A 21,880-nucleotide genomic window follows, 5' to 3' on the forward strand; every position below is an offset into this window, starting at 1 on the left:
CCGCTGAGCAGGGAGCCCAATGCGGGGCTCCATCCCAGGACCCTGGGATCATGACCTGAGCAGAAGGCAGATGCTTAACGACTGAACCATTCAGGTGCCCCGATGCAAACATTTTAAACTAACACACTCGCTCTAAGAAATAATATTACCAGGGTGCCTGGGTAGCTCAGTTGGTTAGGCGACTGCCTTCAGCTCAGGTCATGATCCTGGAGTCCCGGGATCGAGTCCCGCATCGGGCTCCCTGCTCAGCAGGGAGTCGGCTTCTCCCTCTGACCCTCTTCCCTCTTGTGCTCTCTATCTCTCATTCTCTCTCTCAAATAAATAAATAAAATCTTCAAAAAAAAATAAAAAAAAAGAAATAATACTACCAGATATTTTTTACATTATAAGTTGGTCCCCAGGAAAGGGTAATTATAAAACCCAAGAAGCAGTCTCTTTTAAACCCTATTAAACAAACTGTTTGCAAAGAATGACCACAACTGCATGGGTGATACCACCTTGTCCTGTCACCATTACTCACTCAGAAAACCCCAGAATGTGTCTTGGAGCAAGTTTTCACAATACAAACTCTACTCTTGATGATCTCAAAATACACTGCAAAAAACAATTCTCACAAGTCCTTTTGAAAACTGTAGTATCTCTTATAAACGCTGAAAGACTGAAAGCGTGTCTCTAATTCAGTGTCATGGCTCATTAAATCTTAAGTCAAGTACCTTGGACAAAAATAACTCCAAGTTGAAAGAATAAGCTTCAAAAGACATGCTCAGATGAGATTTAATACATTCTACATAATTTATCAAACACGACAGAAAAACTAGAAATAATACAAAGTGCCACCCACACCTGCTCCAGGAACAAACCACTCCACACTACATCCTTCTAAATGCTTGAAATATTTGAGTATTGGCTCCTCATTTTCTAATAACACAGAGCTGGCTTTCCTGCAGCCTGGCAATTAAACATTTTTTTCAAAAATTCAAGCACCATTTCAGAAAGCAGGTAGATTTTTTAAAATTGAAGATTTCTCTCTTACATTAAAAATGCATCTTAAAATAAACATTAAAATAAAGTTATACTCATATTTTAAAAAGTCAGGAGACATACATTAAATCCATCTAATGTTGAAAACTCCTGATCCAGCCAAGAGAGCAAAGTCTAGGGCCGCAGAGAAGTCCGTGCTAGCGCTGAGGACCTCAAACCTGCCCCCGGCCAGCCTCTGCCTCTGGGCTCCGGCCCCCCACCAGTGAAGGAGACAAGGAACACAGGGCATTCCCTCCCGCTTCCCCCCCCCCCCCCCAGTGCATCGTGCTCTCTATTCCTTGAATCCCTGTGGCCAGATCCAAGGGAACCCGATCCAGAATGACCCCGAACAGCCCCTTCCTACACGGGCCACCCCTTCTGCCTGCGCCCCCGTGTAGCACACATGAAGCACTGAGCCCCTGCAGAGGGCACTTCTCAAAAGCAAATGGGGGTGACAGAAACGCCCGAGCCCCCTGAGCAGTGCCTTCTGTGTATGTGTGTGCTCGATACTCCACATGAAGGCGGTCGCCCACCCTACACAGGAGGGCAGGAACTGCTTTCTTCCTCTGCATTCACAGCACACGGCATAATGCGTAATAGACATTCACTAAAACAGGTCCACCATCCCTTATCTGTGATTCTGAAACCCCAAAAGCTCTGAAAACATGATCGTAACTCACTGGGCAGCAGGCCCTGATGCGACATGAGGCTATCCATAGTCTCTGTTTGTCCCACTTAGTGCAAATAGTCATGTACTTTGCTGCAAAAATCTGTTTAATTACAGGATGCTGCTTAGGATGTTCCACGATATATGGTATATTCACTAATGCCATTCTAAAATCTTAAAAATTCCAAACTCCACAACAGCTTTGGTGCCAAGAATTGTGAAGGACTGCTGAATGACAACAGGCCAAGCCCTGGCTGAAAGAGTGACACATGAGCCCCTTTAATGGCAATCTGGATTACAAGTCTAGATTCATACATGTGTTCGTTCTACATACTTTCTGAGCATGAGTGTGCCATACCCCTCACCAGGTGCTGGACCCAGTAGGCTCAAAACAAGACCATGGTCCTTGCCTTCATGGAGCCCACAGACTAGAGGGGAAGACCAAGAAGTAATAAAGGAGTGCTCCCGTCACACTTGGTAGAGGAATAAAGGCAAGGAAAGTGCCTGTGCAGGGATCCAAAGAGGGGCCATGCAGAGCGTGGTCAGGAAAGGCTTCCTGTCTAGTGACCTGAGGAAGCCAGCCTCTAGGAATGGCTGCAGGCAAAAGCAGGTATGCCTCTGCTCTCCGGATTCAACACAGGATGAGGGAAGGAGCAGGGCCACACCATGCAGGTGGGCCCACAAGGTGGTGTGAGAACTGGGAAGCCAGGGGCCTGTGGCCTAGTCATGCAAATAAACCACCCATTACAGATCAAGCTCCCCCTAGGCCCCAGCCATCTCATGTGTGGGGGCCAGACCTCTGATTTTTCACATGCTCCCATCCCACGAGCTAACTGTGGGATAATTCAAACAGGACTCTCACTAAGAAGGTTGAAAAACTAGGGCGCCTGGGTGGCTCAGTCAGTTAAGCATCTGACTCTTGATTTTGGCTCAGGTCGTGTGATCTCAGGGTCTTGAGATTGAGCCCTGAGTGAGGCTCTGAGTTCAACGGGGAGTCTGCTTAAGATTCTCCCTTTCCCCCTGCCCCTCCCCCCTTTCTCTCTCTCTCCCTCCCCCCCAAAAAAAAATTAAATAAAAAGGTCACCCTTTATACATAAAAAAAAGAAAGGTTGAATAACCTAAATGGGGGAGTATTAATCATACTAAAATTGTATGGAAAGAATGCAGGCAAATGCGACTAACAGGAAAGAAGCCAAGTAACTTTTTTTTTTTTAAGATTTTATTTATTTTTTTGACAGAGAAAGAGAGAGAGCACAAGCAGGGGGAGTGGGAGAGGGAGAAGCAGACTCCCTGCTAAAGGACTCAATCCCAGGACCCTGAGATCATGACCTGGGCCCAAGGCAGAGGCTTAACTGACTGAGCCACCCAGGCTCCCCCTGCCAAATAACTTTTAATCACTACTGATTGTTAAGTATCAAAGAAGTCTGGGTAATAGCACTACACTCAGCTCACTCAAACCACCCTGTCAGAATTAAAGATGTGCAGTGTATTTGTTAAGTGTTTTGAGACAACAGGAAAAGGTCTGCTAAAATATTCTTGGAGGGTGTTGCACTTCAGGGGCCCTGCCTTCTTCTACACTCTCCTCCCCAAATGAAGTGGAAAGGGTGGGAATGAGGGCATTCTACCTACAGACACCCCGCAGCCTACTGCGCCAGGCCTTTCCTGCTGCAGAAGGAAGTGGCTTGCCAAGCAACAATTAAGATGCACAAATGGAGGGATATTTGGAGCAGCTGCAAAAGCTCTATTAAGGATAACAAAATGGGTAAGTGAATCTCAAACTCTTTAAGGTTAAATACTCACTTGGGTGAGATTTAACAACATAACAATAGAATACAATAATGAAGTGGCTTCTCAAACTTTTCCACCAAAATACCCCCAAAGGCACAGGAGAGAGAACCCCAAGGGTAAGCACTTTGAAGTAACTCAATTTATATGAAGTCTTATGTTTGGTATTAAAAATTTATGCGAATTTTACATTTAACTCCGTAACAAATCCTACAACACCCCTTCCCACCTTGTCACACTCTGTTTCTTTGGAAACCGAGGTGACCTGAAATTTTCTCAACCTCTCACTGCTGAATGGAAAGGCTGCCCGTCTACTCGGCCTTCTCTCCCGATCCTAGGAGAGAGGCCCATCTCCACTCTGGGGCAGGATCTCAGCCACTCCCCTCACAGCCTCTCTCCAGGACACTCCCACCAGTGCACAGGGAAAGGGCAATCTGTCCCCAGCTCACCCATCCCCCATCATCCTGTCCATGTTAAAGCAAACTCTTTCAAGGAGTTGCTAATACACGCATCCCATTCTCCCCTGAAAATTTTCACCCACCACCCCAGCACAGCCTACGGACACCTCTTACCAAAGTCCCCAAAGACCTCCATGTTCCCAAATGCAATAGTGAACATTCACTCAACCTGCTTGATGTTCAAGTAGCTTTTTTTAACCCCAAATATGCATCGCTAGCTCCACGTCCCCTGTGATTTCCAGACTGGTATATCATAGTTACCAACTCAACATCTCCACTTGAGCACCCAAAGGGCATTTCAAACTTAACAGGTCTAACACTGAACTCTGGGTTCTCCTCCCTCTCTAATCCAGTCTGGCAATCCCTGGCTCAGTAAATGGTACCATCACCATTCATTGCTCAGGTCATGAAGGCCTCCCCTTCCTCACATGCCCCACACCCAATCCATCAGCAGAGATTGTCAGTTCCATCTTCAAAATGCATTCCAGGGGCACTTGGGTGGCTCAGTCGGTTAAGTGTCCGCCTTCAGCTCGGGTCATGATCCCAGGGTCCTGGGATTGAGTCCTGCATCGGGCTCCCTGCTCATCAGGGAGCCTGCTTCTCCCTTTCCCTCTACCTCCCCCTCTGCCTGTTCATGCTCTCTCTCTCTCTGTCAAATAATAAAATTAAAAAAAAAAAAAATGTATTCCAAATCCAACTACTTCTCAGCACGCTCTAGCTACGTTGGCCTCCTTGCTGTTCCTAATAAAATCAACCAAGCATATTCCCGTAACAAGGTCTCTGCACTTCCCAACTCCTCTACCTAAAAACATTCTTCTCCCAGATCTGCACATGGCTCCCTTCCTTGCTTCTTTTTTGTCCCTGCTCAAATGTGATTTGCTCAGAAAGCCTCCCCTGACGATTCTATCAGGACAGTATTCCCACCACACTGTAGCCCATAGGCCGGTTTTCTTGTCCTTCCCAACAAGGCTCTTCAGTATTAACTGATACGGTTATGGTTTATGGACTATCCCTCTCCCCTATTACAACATAGGCTGCACGAGGGCTAGAATTTGGACTCATGCAAGTTGTGTTCCCACCTCTTAGAACAGAACCTGACACATTGGGAGAGGGCCTCAATCAGTATTTGTGGAGTCTGTTTATAGCCTTATTTTGAAACAATATTTTTTAAATATGGAAACATTAATTCTCAACTCAACTCTATAACAGGATAGTTTGCATGCCCTAGACTCAGAAGCAGCAAACACATTTCCCAAGTCCTCCAGAACCTGGTCTTGGCAGCATCACAGAAGTGCTACAAAGACCTGGCTACTAGGTCACTCATTAGAGCACCACATAAAATAGAGAACACTGGCAACAATCTCTGTCCAACCACAGAGAAGTGAATCAAGAAACTTCATGCCACGCTATTAAAAAATACTTCTAACACACATATGAGAATCACATAATTTGAAATCTTCTACTAGCCATGTGAAAAATGTAAATAGGTAAACTTATGCAATGTGTATGACTTAATATAAAATTTTATCATTTTAATATGTAATCAACATAAAAAATTGCTCATGAGATAGTTTGTGTTCCTTTTTTCCATACAAACTCTTCAAAACCAGGTGTCAGTTTATACTTACTGCACATATCAATCTGGACTGGCCACAATTCACATGCTCACTAGGCACATGTAGCTCATGGCTACTGAACTGAACAGCACAATGACAGACTAAGAAAAAGAAAATATTCATGACATAATAAAAGAAAGCTGTAATTTGCAGAAATTGACAAACTGATCCAACGCACAAGGGAATGCAAGGGACTCAGAATAGACAAAACAATCCTGCAAAAGAACAAATTTGGAGGATTCACAATTCCCAATTTCAAAACTCACTACCAAGCTAAGTAATCAAGACAGTATTGGCATAATAAGGATAGACACAGAGATCAACAGAATAAAAGTCCAGAAATAAGCCCCTCCACTTGTGGTCAATTAATTTTTGACAAGGGTACCAAGACCATTCAATAGGGGAGAAGACCAGTCTTTTTAGTTAATGGACAACAGGGTATCCACATGCAAAAGAGTGAAACTAGACCAAAATCCCACACCATACACAAAGATTAACTCAAAATGAATCACAGGCTAAAGGTAAGAGCTAAAACTATAAAGTTCTTAGAAGTAAGCAGGTGCATATCTTCATGACCTTCGATTAGGCAGTGGTTTCTTAGATATGACACCAAAAGCAAAAGCAACCAAAGAAAAAATAGACAACATGGACTTCACCAAAGTTAAAAAATTTTTTGCATCAAAGGTGACCATCAGGAAAGTGAAAAGATAACCCAGAGAATGTGAGAAAATATTTACGTTATATACTAATAAAAAAATTGTATGTATGTAAAGAACTCTTATAACTCAATAAAAAGACAACCCAATTTTAAAAATGGGCAAAGGATATGAGCTGACATTTTTCCAAGGAAGATACCTAAATGGTCAGTAAGTACATAAAAGGATGCTTAACATCATTAGTCATTAAGGAAATACAAATCAAAACCACAATGAGAAACCACTCCACACCCACTAGGATGGCTGGAATAAAAATGATGGACAATAGCAAGTGTTGGTGAAGACGTGAAGCAACTGGAACTCTCACACATTGCCGACGGGAATGCAAAATTGTCCCAGCTGCTTTGATAGTCTGGCAGTACCTCAAAATATTAAACATAGAGTTACCATATGACCACTTATATATACAACAGATTTAAAAAAAACAGGTTCTCACAAAAACTTGTACAGAACTTTTCACAACAGCATTATTCATAATATCCCAAAAGAGGAAACAACCCAATGTCCATCACCTGATAAATGTATAAACAAAATGTAGTCTATCTATTCAATGGAATATTATTTCCCTATAAAAAGAAATTACTGATACATGCTACAGCATGAATGAACCTTGAAAACATTATGCTGTGTGAATGAAATCACCTGCAAAAAACTACATACTACATGATTCGATTTGTATAAATTTCAAGAAATGGCAAACCAGTAGAAACAGAAAATAGATGAATGACTGTCTAGGGTTGGGAGCAGGGAAGAATGGGAAGTGACAGCTAATGGGTACAAGGTTTCTTTCTGGGATGATGAAAATGTTCTAAAATCACAGAGTGGTGAACACTGCAAATTCTTTAATATACCGAAACTGACTGGACTGTATGCTTTAAAATGGCATTATATCTGAATTACATCTCAATAAAGCTATTACTTTAAAAAGCAAATTATAAAATGGTATTATTTAAAATAAATCTACTTTTATAAAATATATGCCCCCCCAAAATGGCTTAGGAGAGCATATACAGCAGTAATCTAAATGGACAGGATTTTATTTATATTTTTCATCTTTTTTGATTTTTTTATAGGAGATGGTCACAAATTACTAGACAACAGTAAGGTATTTTCAGGTGTCATTCAATAATGCACTATACTTCCACCCATCTGTTCTAATAAGCTTTTTTTTCCCCACTTTTTTTCTACGTATGAGCGATCATACAGTATTTGTCTTTCTCTTATTTACTTCTCATAGCATAATGCCCTCAAGAACCATCCATGTTGTTGCGAATGGCAAGATTTCATTCTTTTTTATGGCTGAAAAATATTCCACTGTATGTGGAACTGAGGAGCATCTGTACTGTTTTTCATAGTGGCCGTAACAATATACATTCCCACTGACAGTGGATAAGGGTTCTTTCCTCCACATCCTTGTCAACACTTAAGATTTCTTGTCTTTTTGATAATAACCACTCTATCAAGTGTGAGGTTGTATCTTATTGCGGTTTTAATTTGCATTTCCCTGACGATTAATTAGATCAAACACCTTTTCATGTACCTGTTGGCCATCTATATGTCTTCTTTAGAAAAAAAATATCTATTCAGATCCTCTGCTCATTTTTAAGTCTGATTGGGCATTTTTTATTTGCTACTGAGTTGTATGAGTTATTTATATATTTTGGGTATTAGTTCCTTATCAGATACATGACTTGCAAATATTTCTCCCATTCAGTAGGTTGCCTTTCCATTTTGTTGATGGTTTCTCCTTTGCTGTGCAGAACCTTTTTTTTTTTTTTTAAAGATTTTATTTCTTTATTTGAGGGAGAGAGGGAGAGCGAGCACAAGCAGGGGGTGGGGCAGAGGAAGAAGAGGTTCCCCGCCAAGCAGGGAGCCCAATGTGGGGCTCGATCCCAGGACCCTGGGATCACGACTTGAGCTGAAGGCGGATGCTCAACGTACTAAGCCACCCAGGTGCCCCTGTGCAGAAGCTTTTTAATGTGATGTAGACCCACTTACTCACTTTTGCTGCTTTTGATTTTGGTGTCAGATTAAAAACTCATCACCAAGACGGATGTCAAGGAGTTTACTACTGCCTGTGTTTTCTTCTAGTTTTACGGTTTCAGGTCTTATGTTCAAGTCTTTAATCCATTTTGAGTTTTGTGTATGGTGTGAGATAGCGGTCGTTTTCCTGGCAACATTTACTGAGAAGACTGTCCTAAGCTCATAGTATATTCTTGGCTCCTTTGTGGTAAATTAGCCAACCATATATGAGAGGGTTTATTTCTGGGCTCTCTCTTCTGTTCCAATGATCTGTGTGTCTTTTTTTGAGGCTGATACTGTACTGTTTTGTTACTACAGCTTGGTAGTTTAGTTTGAAGTCAAGGACCACAGTGCCTCCAGCTTCGTTCTTTCTCAAGATTGCTTTGGCTATTCAGGGTTTTTTTCTAATTCCATGCAAATTTTAGAATTATTTGTGCTATTTCTATGAAAAATGTCATTGGAATTTTGACAGGAAATGCACTGAATCTGCAGATTGCTTTGGGTATTAGGAACATTTTAACAATATTTATTCTTCCAATCCAAAAGCACAGAATATCTTTCCACTTGTTTGTGTTGTCTTCAATTCTTTCATCAATGTCTTGTAGTTTTCAGTGTACAGGTCTTCCACCTTCTTGGTTAAACATTCCTAAGTACTGGGGAGCCTGGGTGGCTCTGTCACTTAAGCACCCCCACTCTTGATTTTGGCTCAGGTCAGGATCTCAGGGTCTTGAAATCAAGCCCCACATTAGGCTCTGCGCTGGGTGTGGAACCTGCTTAAGATTCTCTCTCTCTGGGGCGCCTGGGTGGCTCAGACATTAAGCATCTGCCTTTGGCTCAGGTCATGATCCCAGGGTCCTGGGATCGAGCCCCGCATCGGGCTCCCTGCTCAGTGGGAAGCTTGCTTCTCCCTCTCCCACTCCCCCTGCTTATGTTCCCTCTCTCGCTGTGTCTCTGTCAAATAAATAAATAAAATCTTAAAAAAAAAAAAAGATTCTCTCTCTCCTCTCTCTCTGCCCCTCCCCACCACTCTCAAGCACATGCACACGCACGTTCTCTAAAATAAATAAATTATAAATCTTAAAAAAACAAAACATTCCCAGGTATTTCATTCTTTTTGATGCAACTGCAAATGGGATCATTATCTTTATTCCTCTTGAGTTTGTTATTAGTGTCTAGAAACACAACAGAATTTGTGTATTGATTTTGTATCCTGCAACTTTACTGAATTCGTTTATTAGTCCCAATAGTTTTTTGATGAGTTTTCTATGTATAATATCGTGTCATCAGCAGATAGTGTGTTTTACTTCTTCCTTTCCAATCTAGATATATTTTCTTTCTTTTTCTTGCCTAATTGTTCTGATTTGGACTTCCAATACTATGTTCAATAAAAGAGGCAAGAATGAGCATCCTTGTCTTGTTCCTGTGTATTTTTCATCTTTGGCTCTGCCTATTGATACAATTTTCCTGTCACTGAATGGGCATTCCCTTTTGAATAAGAAGGGGTGGGTTTTTCTGGTATTTTAAAGGGTGTTTTTAAAAACTAAAACTTATTTAAGTATGCTCCTACTTTTGTAAAAATGCATAAAATCGTGGCCCCAAAAAAGAGATGAATGATATATACCAAAATATCAACCGTGGTGGGGCAATGGGAAATATTTGCATTTTCTATATTCTACCACGAACACACTGGCTTTCTCCTTAAAACAAACAAAAGACACACACACACACACACACACACACACACACACACACACACCTCTCCTTCCAGGACACTAAAATTCTGGTATGGGGGCAGTATGGCTCTTGGGAAGCTCACCATGAGAGGGTAAATGTTAGCAAGTGCTGGTCCATGTGGGTGCCTGTCCTCTGAAGTGAGGTCCACAGGGACCCACATGTTTGTTGCTAATACCAAGGGGGCCAATCTCCCATTCAAGGGAAAGGGGAATCACACAGCCCCACTAAGAGTAGTGGCTGTGTCCAGAGACCACGGCAACTTTCATGGGGAAGATGAGGAGGGAGGCTCTGGATGGACAGGCCCAGGCAGGGCCTCCCAGGACTGGTCAGGAATCCTCAGGGACGACTCTGGTGCAAACAAGGCCTTCTGAAGGACTCAGTTCATAAAGGTAACTGCTATTTGGCTGGAGCAGTACCCTCTTCACAATCTTAGTCCATCTGAACAACTCTGGATGAAGCCAACCAACAAATCAAGAGGTTTGAATGAGAGCCTTCATCACCTTTGCACTCTGAGACTAGGGTTCTGACTTCTGCAAAAAATAGTTCACATACCAATGGTTTCCTGTTGGTGAGACTCAGAATCAGTACAGCGTCCCTCGTTTGCTCAGACGAGAACCAGTATGAGAGCGAGGAGACTCTAGGGAGAACCTTGGGAACACAGTATTCAGCATCCTCCTCAACTATCAGGCCACACCTTATTCCACCACAAGGTACAAAGTGTGTAACATACAGGACTTGATTCTCACAAAATGATCCAAGTGCATACGTACTGAAAAAAGACTCAAAAACTACTCACCTAAATGTTAACAGTGGAGGAATAATTGAAAAGTCTATTTTCTTTATCTTTACCCATTTTCCCTGGGTGTGTACACTTAGAAAGTTTGGATAGTGTTATGCAGCTTTCTCCTGGGAGACCCCCTTTTGGAAACAGGTTACTGTAAAGTTCTGTCTTCAGAGACATTCTATCATTGGCAATCAGGGCATCTTTTCTACATTTCTGCATTTCATCTCTCAAAGAATATAACCACACCTAGGTAGGCTGATTCTGAAAGAGTATACAGATTTTAAATTCTCTGTGCAGAAACTTAACAGCTGAAATACAATTACTGACTTAAGCAAGAATTTTTCTACCTTTTTAGAGATTCTCTCAAGTTCTTCAATTTACAGGATCATGGATCCTTCACAAATGTTTGCTGCTGCTCCGAAAACATAAATAAAACGAGAAGCACATCAACCAATCTTTAGCCTTAAACTTTCTGGACCCATGTGCACAAGCACCATAGAGTCAGGGGCCTGTTAAGTGATACAATCACTTCTCAAGAACAGATCAGGAGAGCATATCTCAGAAAAAATGGAATACTTACCTCAGTTTCTCACCATTAACTCTAATTATGACGTTGACATTCTCCTACTCAGAAGTTTTTGATGGTTCACGTCTCACTTGAGAACTGTCGTTACTGAAGAGGAGCTATGATGGGGCGCCTGGGTGGCTCAGTTGGTTAAGCGTCTGCCTTCAGCTCAGGTCATGAACCCAGAGTCCTGGAATAGAGCCTGCACATCGGGCTCCCTGCTCAATGAGGGGCCTGCTTCTCCCTGTCCCTCTGCCACTCCCCCTGCTTGTGCTCTCTCTCAGATAATTTTTTTTTTTTTTAAAGAGGAGCTGTGATTGTTTCCTCCCCTCCCCCAGTCCTCACATACTCAGCCCACTCTCAGCCCTCCCCACCCCACTGTAGTACTTTTGCCCCGCCTCATGTCTTTTCTCACTTTGGACCTCCCACAGCCACACCCCTACCCTCAACCTTGCTGCCCTGAAAATCAAAATCTCATTTTCATCCTATAAAATACCAGCTCAAATTTTAGTTTTTGTAAAGCACTTCCTGATCCCTTAAGCCAAGAGTCAGCCACCCTTCTTCTATAAAGGGCCAGACGGTCTCCGTTACATTTTCTTCTTTGCTTATTTTTGCAACCCTTTAAAAACATAAAAAACATTCTTAGACCTGTAGTTTGTCAACCTCTGCTTTAAAAACCAGTACTCCCACATTGTGATCTGATGCCCCATTCTCCGATGCTTCTGCCTCTACTCCTACCGCGATTACTAATACTATTACTCTATCCTACTTTCTGTCTCTTCCGCCTTATCTGACCACTCATACTGTCACGTGCCTGCCCCTCCTCAGACTGCACGCTCTCTGCGGGCAAGAAAAAGCTATTCTACCCCTATGTCACCTATATATAACACTAATACACGTAAAGTGCTTTGTCCATGAATCTTTTAAACTGATTGCCTTTAAGTAAAGTGTGTTAAATTTTAAATTGCTTACTTAAGCATTTTCTACCACAAGTAGCTAAGAATTTGGTTTTGGTAAAGCAGATTTCTGATGAGCTTCCCGAACACATGAAGACTGTCTGGAGTTAGATGGGTGAACCTCCTTGGTTTATTTTCGATTAGATGAACTTTTCAAGCCAAACTGAGGTTTCCCTTCAAACACCTGTTCCTGTCCACACAGGTCTTTAAAATTCTACGACGTGAAAGATTTTATTATAGAACCTAAAAATAATCCTCACACGGTATAGATTCAGTTTCCAGGAGATATGTAAGCTTTAAAAAACCCAATCTTATCAGCAAGCTCAAAACAATCAAAATTGAGACTAGGACTCAAATTTTTCTAGAAACCTCAATCAGTTGTTAAGAGGATGTATTTTCCCTCTTTAGGAAAATGTATTTTCAGAATTTCCGGCTTATTACTTCTTGTAAAATAGCTCTATGTCTGGGATCCACCTGCTAGACAAATTCAGAAGTTTCTCTGTCACCAATCATCTTAATAACTTCGTAGGCATTTCCTTCCCTCAGAGGCCACCCGGGAACCCCTCTAACTCCTGACTGGTATGTGCCTTCTTTCATATTCATTTTCTATGTGGAAACTTAAGAATTCTCCAGCATCAGCCTGTGGCAAATAAGGAACAGGGCCAAACAGATTCTTTGTGCCCACTTCCTACATCCTGCTCATCCAAAAAACTGAGCCAAATAAATGCACTATTATTCAATGATAAATACCTGGAGTATGTGTTCTTCTGTATCTAACAAAACTGTATCTCAGGCCTGTCTTAAGGACCAGCAGGGCAGAGAGGTGTACTACCCTAACTTCTTGGCACACCAGTATGCATGCTGGAGTAATTGTGCCAGACTGGGGCACTGGTTGTCCATTTCCTGTTTTGTAGTAAGAAAGGCCTACTACTACTAACTCACCATGCTTTACTTTAAAAAGCTTACTGACAAAATCAGTACATAGCTATCTTTCTGTCCTCTGTGAAAACAGGGTGGAATATAAGCCAGCCGTAGGGATCAGAGAACTCCCAGGAGGTGTGGTCACTGCCCCCCCCACACACACACGCCCTACTGCCACCGCTATTTTAATACTCCAAAAGGTGAGGAAAAAATAACTGACAGAAAAATCCCCTATGCAAAAACCCCAACTCTGCGGGAAGGAGGGTGGGTCCCTGTGAATCACCCACTCCTCCTCCACGTGAAATGTAGCCAGGTGAGTGATTTCTCAACTAACGATGGCCAACATAAAAGGACTCAGAACTGCATGGACATCTGAGGCCGCCTGCAGGAAACAGAGCAACGGGAATCCGGAGTGGAGGGGCAGGAAGACGGGCTCCAGCTCCCCCCCACCCCAGAGGAAGAGGGATGAGCACAGAGGCAGGACAGGCCCTAGTCCAGAGGAGAATGGGCACAACCTCTGGGCAGGCAGATTCTTTTTGGGAAGAAGCCCACAGGGAGGGCAGGTCATGTGGAGCCCAGAGGGGCTGTACAGGGCCTAGCGCTGTATTTTCTGAGTGCAGTGGGAAGCCACTACAGTGAGGGGTAGGAGGCAACCTAAAAGGCCTTGGTGGAAGCTATGTGGGGAAGGGCCTGGAGTAACCTGGGACAAGTGGAGAGACCAGTCAGGGCCCACCGGCACGGGCAAGAGGGCTGGACCTGACTGGGAACCAGGGAGGTGGGGAAAAGGCAGGACACAGGCCTGAGCGCCAAGACAGAAGGGGAAACAAGGAGGGGGCCGAGGAACGCTCCCCAGCGCTCTCACTTAAGCAGCTGGATATGGGTAGCAAGGATCAAGAGTTCAGAGTTCACGGGGGATAGGTTAGGTGACATCTAAGGGAAAACAAGTACCTCAGTTGTGTCCGACCGCGCCTACTCGGGGCTCAAAACGCCCTCTCCTGCAAGGCTCTCATCGGCAAGCCCCTCCAAGACCAGCTACTTCAAGTGGCTCACTCTTAACTCACCCCCTTCCCACCAACCCTGCTCTATTCTGGAACTAGCATCTGGACTTCCGTCTCTGTCCTCAAGCCCTGCTGTACCACACAGGCCTCATGATAATGGGACACTGCCTACACTGTTTCTTGCTGTGTCCCTGGCACTTAGCATGGTATCTGGCACACATTGAGGACTCCATGAATTGCTTTTGTTTATTTATTTAAAGATTTTATTTATTTGACAGAGAGACACAGCGAGAGAGGGAACACAAGCAGGGGGAGTGGGAGAGGGAGAAGCAGGCTTCCCGCGGAGCAGGGAGCCCGATGCGGGGCTCGATCCCAGGACCCCGGGATCATGACCTGAGCCGAAGGCAGACGCTTAACCAACTGAGCCACCCAGGCGCCCCCTTCGATTGCTTTTAAATAAATACATGGGGCTAGAGCTTAAAGAGAGTTATGGGTTAAAAACAAGTCTGGGGAACTTGGGAACCACAGCTGGAAAATTCTTTTATTTTTCTAATGGTACCTTCTCAAAAATTCCCATCCTGCTAACCAAAGTTTCAGTGTAAATTATGGTATCTCAGGGAGTTTATCCAAACGGACTGATGGACATCTGGGCTTCTGTTGAAGGCACTCTGACCTCCCAGTTCCCTCTGCTGACTTTAATACATACTCCTAGTAGAACCTCACTATGTTAAAAGGATTTGACTCCTTAAGATCTCATGTAATGACTAAAGATTGAATTTTTGTAGAAAGCACCTCTCCTTGCAAAAATATTAAATCTTAATATTCATACATCTGGAAATCAAGAACATCTTTGACCATCTACACCAGGTTTCTCAACCTCAGCACTATTGCCATATTGGGCCAGATAATTCTTTGTCATGGGGGGATGTCCTGAGCATTGCAGGACATTTACAGCCTCCCGGGCCTGTATTCACTAGATACCAGCAGCATTACCCCCTCTCCACCCCCCTCCCCAAGCAAGTTTCTAGACATTGCCAAATGTCCCTTGGGAGAACAAAATTGCCCCCCCCCCCAAGAACAATTATCTAGAGACCAAGTGGTCTTTTCCTATTATTAACACAACCAAGGAGACAGGGATCAAAATTCTAAGTTTGAAATGCTCACTTAAAAACAACTGGTCCAAATCATATCCTCTAGTGAAACCGAAAGCAAAACAGGTACTGGCGCGCGCGCGCGCGCACACACACACACACACACACACACACACACACACACACACACACACACACAAACCATCCTGGTAGGGTTTTGAACCATAACATCAAGAAATGCTAACATTTCCTTTGGAGAGAGTCTAAGTCTAAATGTGAGAATCGTTGGAAGGGCTGCCTCACACTCCGGGTGAGGGAACTCACTACCAAGCCTCTCCACCTCTACAGGACGAAGATCCTGCAAGTAAAATGCCTGTAGTGACCAAAGCCCTTTCAGACACACAGGAAAACACAGCCTTGTAGAGTTGTTCTTACATGTGTAAGACTGGGGATAATCACGGAGGTGGCTGAATGCAGGCAGCTCCCTTGTACCACCTCCTCAGCCCTCCCTGCTCATCAGCCCTGGGAGAGGTCAACAGAAACCTCGGGCAGTGCAGTTACGGCTGCAGGCCCTGAAACGTCCCCGAGGCGGGCCGGTCTGCTGTGAGGGCCGAATCCCATCCCTGTTCAAAGGCGCTGGCTTCCAGCTCCACAGAATTCCGGGACTAAGAGCCAGTTAGTTAACAGTCAATTACTTGGGCATTCTCTTCTACCTACCATTGTTTTTATGCACACTGCTCTTCTACAAACAAGTTAGTAAGTCTTGCACGCTTGAAATCACTTAAGACATTTGTAGTATCAGATTCCCACATCAGTTTACCACAGAGTTTCTGAGGTCGTGACTTTTCCCTCCCTGTCCCAGAGCATTCGCACCCAGAGCAAGCATCCAGTGAATCTCAGCTTCCATCGATGGGACCGATGATGATGAAATCCAGATAAAAATTTTTGATAATAAGATCAAAACTAGTTGCCAATTACCTAAATTATCTAAACCAAAATGCACCAAATGTACATGTGGTGCAAATACACCCTTACGGGTCAAAAAAAAGTCCTGAGGTCAAGTAATTAAGGGATTCAAGATGTGTCAGTCTCGATACAGATTCTGCTCTGCCCACAGAAGGTCAAAATCTCTTCTCGTGCTTCTCAGAGTGCAGCGGCTTGCAGGGGCACATTATCTCGGCCCGAAGGTCAGTTTTGATACGCAGAAAGATTTTTAGAGGTTTGTAACATTAAACACATATAACAAAATGTAAAATTCATACTAATTTCAGATAAAATAGACCACAAAAACCCTGTGTTAAGAACAGGCTGCTTCAGAATGCTGTGCCCTCCACCCTGCGAAGGGGTACTTGTCACATGTCCATTCTTCTGTCACTAGGGGGCCTCCCAGTAGGAAGTTCGGGACTGCTGATAATTGTCCGCTACTGTGCACCAAAGAGTATCAGAGAACCCCAGATTCTAAGTCTCCACAGAGAAAAATAAGTAAAGGGGGACGGGGAAGAAGCTATTTATAAAGGTACACAAGTAAAAATGTCTCTGAATTTTTAGCCAACTTCATAGGGTCACCTCCTCCAAATCAAGAGTTCCTTCTGTGCATGTTTCTGTGATACATATAGTGGTCATCACACACACAGATGCCAGAAGAGAGGCTGAGAGAGGTCAGAGACTGCCCGGAGCCACAATGCAGTGAGAGGTCCACACCCTCAGCCACCACACCCCATTGCCCCTAGCACCCCCCACCCCACCCCGAGGCTGCACCACAGGGCGAAAGGCTGAGAACTAACATTCTAAGAGCCATCATTCTAAAGCATAAGGGTCCTTCAAGTTCACGAGAATTCCACCTCTTCTATGAGAGCTTGCCAGGAGGCCAGGCCTCTTGGCCTGAAAAGTTACTCAATAGATTCTTTTTAAAAAACCATCCACATTTTCTCTTTCTAGGACTAATTTCTAAGCTCTTGGTCAGCAGGGGCCACGTCATATACACATTGCCATGACATCCAGCCCAGATACATGCAAAGAGTGGATGATGGATACCCAGCTGCAGATTCAATTTACTTACAATTTATGGAAAATACTGAATTATCTGAATAAAGTCTGGTATGCCAAATATAAAGGTACTGGGAAATCAAAGAAACCAGATGGGGAAAGTATAAACACACAAATGGAGGAATTAAAGGAGCATTAATAGCCGCATTTGTTGGATGCCTGTTAACTGTCAGGAGTTTTATATATATACTGACATGTAAATTTGATATATACTCACTCCCTACAGCCACCTATCGGCTGAATCTCCTCAGCTCCACAATCTCTTACCCAAACCAAAGCCAGATGTGTTTCAGAGTTTAGAATTTTTGGGGTTTTAGAAAGGAAATACTGTGTGTGTATATCTTAATATAACGGCACCAGGGAAGTCTGGGACAGTGCCCACAAGAAAACACATTAATTAACAGTCTGCAGTAAAATACAGGAATATTCATACTAAGTGGAACAGAGATTATATACAACATCACATCACTTCAGCTCAGGTTTTGGCACCAAATATATGACAGTATCATTCCATTTCAGAGGCTCTGGGGCTTCACAATTGTAGCTGGGGAACTGGGTGCCTGCTTTACTGTCCTCATTTTACTGCAGGGACCTGAGGCTCAGGAAGGTCAAGTAACTTGCTTAAGTTGACGCAAGCTGAGGAGAAGAGGCAGGGTTTGGCCCTGCTTCTCTTCCCCAAAGCCTGTAAGGGGGCTTCATACCCGTGAGCATGCCCATCAGGAAACCCTGAAAACTCAGACTGGGAACCAGCAGGTCCGAGGCACCTGGAAAGGTGCTGCTGATGGGGTCATCCCCTGTGGGAGGAAAAAGTGTGCTCCTTCCACTAAACCACAGGCTCTCAGGCCTGGCTCAGTGTCAGCATCCCCTCAGGACTCTTCAAAGATAGCCATTAAATCTGATTTCTGTGGTCTTAACTGATTGAAATCATCTGAAGTGGGCCCCCCAGCTTTTGTGGTTCTAATAATTCTAATGTGCAGACAGGATTCAGAATCACTGACATGAGGGGCACCTGGGTGGCTCAGTTGATTAGGCATCTGCCTTCGGCTCAGGTCATGATCCCGGGGTCCGGGAATCGAGCCCCGCATCGGGCTCCTTGCTCAGCGGGGAGCCTGCTTCTCCCTCTGCCTGCCGCTCCCCCTGCTTGTGCTCTCTCTCTCTCCGTGTCAAATAAATAAATACAATCTTTAAAAAAAAAAAGAAAAGAAAAGAAATCACTGACATGAAACCATTAGGAGAAAAGAAATCACTGATAAAGTAAGACTCTTGAGAAGGCAGCCTGCAAGCCCGGTCAGGACTTCCACTAGAGTCTCTGTATTCCATCAAAGGTGTCTGGGAGGCTTCCAGTCCTGACCAGGAACTGTTACTAAATTCCTCAGGGACAGAATACCCCAGCTATCCCAGGCTCTGCGGGTCATAAGCATTTTCTCCTCCCTTGAAACCACTGAAATCCTAGACATACCACACTAAAGGCAAAGTCCTACAGGACAACCACACATAAGTGCGAAACTAGGAGGTACTGCTGCCTACCAGCTGACAGAAACAAATATTTAGTAGAAGACTATGCAAAAAGAAGTTCTAACTCTTATGCTGTATGTACACTATGGTATCAATTCATGAATGGAGTAGAAACTGCACACACAAATCAAGTTGTGGATTTTAAATTATGCTCACTGAATCCTAAGACTGAAAGGGACACTAGTGGTCATGCAGCCTGCACGCCCCACAGATGACTGCCAGCTTCCACTGGACACACTCATCCAAAGAAGACAAAATAGGCCTTCCACAATGCAAATCTGCCCCTTAATGCCACCTGAACTCAAATTTTGCTTCCCAAATTCTGAATTAGCCAACATCTTCCATGCCCAGTCTCGGGTCCTTTCTGGTACGACCCATATGCACTCCAGCCCAGCAAATCCCCAATGTCAGTTCTCTGGAGGGGCTTGTTTGGGAAAATTCCTCATAGAAACCGAAGAGTCCTATTCTGACCTGTGTGTTAGCTTGCTAACTTACTCATCCTGTAACCTGCACCACCCCCCGCTTTTTAGGCCATGCAGAGATCCTCAGGGCTGCCTCCTCAGTTTCCAAGGTGGGTGGCCATCACCAAATTTCAACAGGCCAGATGGCAGCTGCCTAGAGACTTGAGGCCACAACCCCCCACCCAGAAGAGGCAGGACCTCCACCCCAAAGGGTCGACAAAGCAGGGAATCAAACCAAAGAGGTTCTTCTCAAGGCTTAAGATCTAATGGAACTTGCCTGGCTAAGTTGGGACCTGTCTTCTTTCCTGTTTCTCCTTCTTTCCTATTTCTCCCTTTCAGAATGGGAATGGCTACCCTATACCTGCCCCACCATTGCATTTTCGAAGCTCCTAACTTACCTCGTTTCATAGGTTCACAGTTGAAGAATTCTGCCTCAAGATGAATTCATACCTCGAGGCTCACCCACATCTGATTTAGATGATATTTAGATGAGACTTTGGACTTCATAGGTCATATTAAGATTTGGGGGCTGCTGGGATGGAATGAATGTATTCTGTATGTGAGAAGGACATGAATTTGGGGGCTCGAGGGCAGAATACTACATATGGTCTGAATTATGGCCCCTCAAAATTAATCTAGTGGCACTGTAACTCCTACTGTGATGTATCTGGAGATGGGCCTCTGGCAGGTAATTAAGGGCCGACAGAAGAAAGCTTGCTTCCTGTCTCACTCCCCACCATGTGAGGATACAGTTAAAAGGGGGCCATCTGCAAGCCAGGAAGATAGCCCTCAACCGGAAAGTGACCTGGCTGGCACCTCAATCTTGGCCCTTGAGCCATCTACCATGAGAGCAGACAGGGGCTTTAAAGGTGAAACAACTTGCCCAGGGTCACAAAGACTGGTGGGGCCTAGGTTGTGGGGCCCTGACTCCTACTTAAATCTTGTCCCTCCACCGCAGGGAGGCCACCAGCTCCTTTACTCAACCTCTCCAGCACCAGCGAATACTCTTCCATGCTTTCCACCATTCTATATATTTTAGAAACTTTTACATTTGTAGTGTTACACTTAGAATAGAATGTCAAAGCTTGGGGCACCTGGGTGGCTCAGTTGGTTAAGCATCTGTCTTCGACTCAGGTCATGATCCCAAGGGCTCTGGGATGGAGCCCTGTGTCAGGCTCTCTGCTCAGTGGGGAGCCAGCTTCTCCCTCTTACTCTCCCTCTGTGCTCACTTTCTCTCTCTCAAATAAGTAAATAAAATCTTAAAAAAAAAAAAACCACAATGTCAAAGCTTTAAGAGCCTTTTTTCTTATGCAGAACTGGGACCTCAATGAAGATGCCTCACAGACAACTGGTTCAGGTTAAACTATACCTTATATATTCCACTCCAAGCAAAAGTGACTAAAATCTGATGCAGTTCCCAAGAACCCTAAGACAAAATGAAAAGCAAGGGTAACTATCTTAATTTATCTTAACACAAGTAAACGCCTTGTTTATATGAACCAGAGCAGAGAGCAGACAGGCAACATTATCAACTGTGTGACATGCCGCTGCCCTCCTGGCCCTAGCCTCCCTGTCTGGGTTACCACCCTCCCCAGTCCTCCAGTTTCATTACCCTTCCTCAGCCCCGACGCTGGTCACCTCCAGGCCACAGTCACCACATTATGGTGTAGAGAATCTTGAAGGTGATGGTGAGTGAAAAAGGCAAGTGGTATCAAAAGAAGCATCCCCAAAGACATGCAGAGAGCAATTTTCTCCTGATGATATGCCAAAGGTCAGCACACTTTTGGAATTCATAAAAGGGCAGAATGAGAAATGGGCATGTGTGCGCATGAAACGTCACTGCTGTAAAAGTCCTCAGACCGTCTAGACCACAGACTCTTGACCTCAGGCATGACAGAAGAGGATTCAGCAACTCCCAGGGCTCCCTGAAATTTCATGCACGAGTCAGGCACTCTGGTGTATCACCCAATTAAAGAGGTTGTTTCTCTTCATTCATGCCGACTTTGAACAGGTGGTTAGATGCCCAGGAGTGACGGGTATTTGGGAACAAAGGCACAGTATGCTTGGGAAACAGGACCGGGCAGCTCACACGGCTGGCCTCCTAGCCAGTGATGCTGTAAAGGCAGTGCTCTATCTGGCGGGGCTCTCTGTGCAGCTGCAAGCAAAGGGCCCACAGGGAGCACAGACACAGCCCTTCCCCTCTCCACCCTCAGCAGTCCCCATACAGATGCAGATTTCTTCTTTCGTTATTTAAATCTACTCTCTCACTCCTCTATGACCTCATCACATTTGCTTGCTCAAATAGTGTTGCAACAATCAGCTGAGAAAGGCTGAGAAAGCAGGGTTTACAGAAAACGTGACTTCCATGTTACAACTAATGTGTACACACCTCTTCACAAGCTGTCAAATTATCCCACACTTTTCTACATAAACAGCCATAACTTAATTCTAATAAGTCTCTAGAGGATTTACTAGAATGATAGGGTGAACACAGGAAATTTAGGATATGTAGGCTTACTAATTTT

General features: G+C 44.2%; 1 protein-coding gene across 10 annotated transcripts in view; it reads right to left on the reverse strand.

Annotated features, from left to right (window-relative positions):
* TRAF3 (TNF receptor associated factor 3) overlaps positions 1-21,880 on the reverse strand; it is a 111,469-nt gene that overhangs the window by 75,942 nt on the left and 13,647 nt on the right. The window contains exon 1 of one of the 10 annotated variants that reach the window (XM_028099919.2): positions 11,383-11,663. The exons of 8 other annotated variants lie outside the window; for them this stretch is intronic. The gene's annotated coding sequence lies outside the window, so the exon portion shown is untranslated. Of the gene's footprint in view, positions 1-10,570; positions 11,022-11,382; positions 11,664-21,880 lie in introns of those variants that run through there. One more of the 10 variants, XM_028099931.2, reaches the window with a different exon arrangement.

This window comes from Eumetopias jubatus, unplaced genomic scaffold, assembly GCF_037043125.1.
Source record: "Eumetopias jubatus isolate StellerSeaLion01/CBP00866 unplaced genomic scaffold, mEumJub1_p1.0 scaffold_7, whole genome shotgun sequence".
Lineage (NCBI taxonomy): Eukaryota > Metazoa > Chordata > Mammalia > Carnivora > Otariidae > Eumetopias > Eumetopias jubatus.